We start from the raw sequence: 2,500 nt of genomic DNA, 5'->3' as shown, positions 1-2,500 counted from the left end.
CATGAAAATGGGCTTGGTGTAGGCTTCACCACTGCCCACTCGAGTCGAGCATCCCTCATATGCTCGTTGAATCAGGTCAATTATTCGTTTATCCACTCCCCTTTGTCCCAATACACATAGAATGTGATCATGGGAGACAGAGTCGAAAGCCTTCGCAAAGTCAATGAACACGATCGCCAGCGGTTCGCCTGCCAATCTCGAGTGTCTCATGACCCCGTCCAGGATCATAAGATTTTCTTGGCACCCACTCGCACCAGCGACGAAACCACGCTGCCGGGGGCTAACTGGACAGGCTCGGGTCAGCCTCATCGTCAGTATCCGCCCGAACAGCCTCAACACGGCTGACCCTATTGTCACAGGTCTCCAGCCTGCTACAGTACCCAGCTCTTTGGGGTCAGCTGATTTGGGTAGCAATCGTGTCTTGCACTCTTTGAAGACCTGGGGCACGACTCCTCGTACCATCCAAATCGTGAACATCCTTGCCAGCTTCTCGCCCGTCGGGTCCCAGTCTGTCATTGCCTGTCTTCGAATCCTATCTGGGCCCGACGCAGAGTTCTTTTTCATTTTTGTCCGGTTGGACGTCACTTCGTGCGCAAGGATTGGGTGGTAGAATGGTTCATTGTCAGCGATAAGTCCAGAGTGGAAGTCTCCCAGCCCCTGAAACGGTCTCAGTGTTTCCCACTTCTCACGGAATTCTTTATATATCAACGCGAGTGGCAAGGTGCATCCCTGGGGCGTTAGACCATCCAATATACGCTTTGCCAGTCCCTTCATCGCTTCTGAGTAGCCGCTTTGTTGCAGGTAGTACGTCGCTCTCTTCTGGTTGAGCCGCCTCTCCCAGCCTTTCATTCGTCGCTCCGCTACTCTGGACCTCACTGGCTCAGCTGGCCATTCCACCTTGCCCCCAAGCGCCCTCATGGCGTCCGAAGCCCAGGACTCTATCAACTCTGGTTTCAGTCTCGTTTCTTTTATCATGGCAGCTGTGGCTCGGTGTTCCTCATCACCGGCCTCTAATATCATCAGAACTCTTTCTTCCACGAGTTCTGGCAGTGTTAATGGTGGAGACCACCTAGGGGTTAGCGCCCTGTCCGCCAGTGCCCTCCTTCTCTCCTCCGACACACTGGGTGTCGTAGCACCGCATAAGATCCTCCATTTTGATCTCACTTGCTCCCTAGTCTTACCCGTATCCAGCAACCGGGCGACTATCTCATTCTTTCTCGGGTTTGCTCCATGCTCTCCCATCAGTCCTTTCAGACGTTCCACCTCAGCCGCGCTCCAGAGCCTAGTAGCTGTCGGGGCTTCCGAAACCTGGCTCCTGCCCCTCTTGGACCTGAACCATTCACTTGTGTGAGCAAGGCGTTTGTGTTGGGATACACCACTAGTTGTGCGAAAGCAGCGCCCACAGAGGTCACAAGCGATCCCTGTATTATCGTCGACCACGCTCGTATTTTCGCATTTCGGGACATGGCATGTGATGGAGTGACTATTGTCGTCACGCCTCTCACATCTTCGGCACGCGTAAACAATCTTAACACCCGCGTGCCGGAACTCAAAGTGATTTCCCAGTTTCCGAATGCCGATCAACCTTGAATCACACATAGGACAGCTGGTGTCCAGTCGGGGTAGATGCACCACGATCTCCTCAGCGACCCCCGCTACTCTTGGGCTCAGATCTGGCTGATCAGTTTCCGCCTCGCTCTCAATCTCCATTCCATCCTCTCCCTGAGCAATCCATGAGGAGTGCTCACTTCCTCGGCCTGTAGTAGTACCTACAGGCCGATTTGGGACCCTGTGCAATGCCTCCGGTGGTTGGTCCCCATGGCCCCCGGAGAGGTTGATTCGTTGTCCGTCCACGTGCCCAACCTCAAGCACGTCACGGGGAGGTCGCTCTGGTGGCAACAGCCCCTCTCCGAGCTGCGCCCCTGCCGCTTTTGATAACCCAGAACGGCAATCCTGGGCAGTCTGATTATTTCCAAACATGCCTTACGGCCATACTATCCCAAGGATCGCATGGTGAATATTCGATTCTCTTCCACCGGCCATCTTGGAGCCCCCAGGATGGAGCCTGCGACCCGTCAATCTGTCACTCCTTTCGGGCAGTAAGGTCGCCCAGGTCATGCAGCCCCTTACAATAACTGCACTCCTGCCGATTTGTTTAGCCAGCACGGCAATTCTGGCCGGAACCTTGTCACTCACTGTGCGGGGGGGATAATGTGCGGGCGCCGTTCCCCCCTAAGCTGATTGCGTTGGCCGGCTTTAGAATGCGGTGTGTACAAGTCGCACAGCCGTTACCAGCGGGCACCACGAGGAGGTGCAATCTTACATGGCGCGACTGACAGCCGAGGAGCAGCCCGCATCCGACTGCTCCCCGCGGACGACTGCCATGTCCCGTGACCCCCGGCATACATGCTTAAGAGAGTCATAGTTACTCCCGCCGTTTACCCGCGCTTCATTGAATTTCTTCACTTTGACATTCAGAGCACTGGGCAGAAATCACATC

The sequence above is a fragment of the Syngnathus floridae genome, unplaced genomic scaffold, assembly GCF_059516105.1.
Source record: "Syngnathus floridae isolate MCC-2025c unplaced genomic scaffold, RoL_Sflo_1.0 HiC_scaffold_68, whole genome shotgun sequence".
Classification (NCBI taxonomy): Eukaryota; Metazoa; Chordata; class Actinopteri; order Syngnathiformes; family Syngnathidae; genus Syngnathus; species Syngnathus floridae.
Note: the sequence above shows the minus strand (reverse complement) of the source record.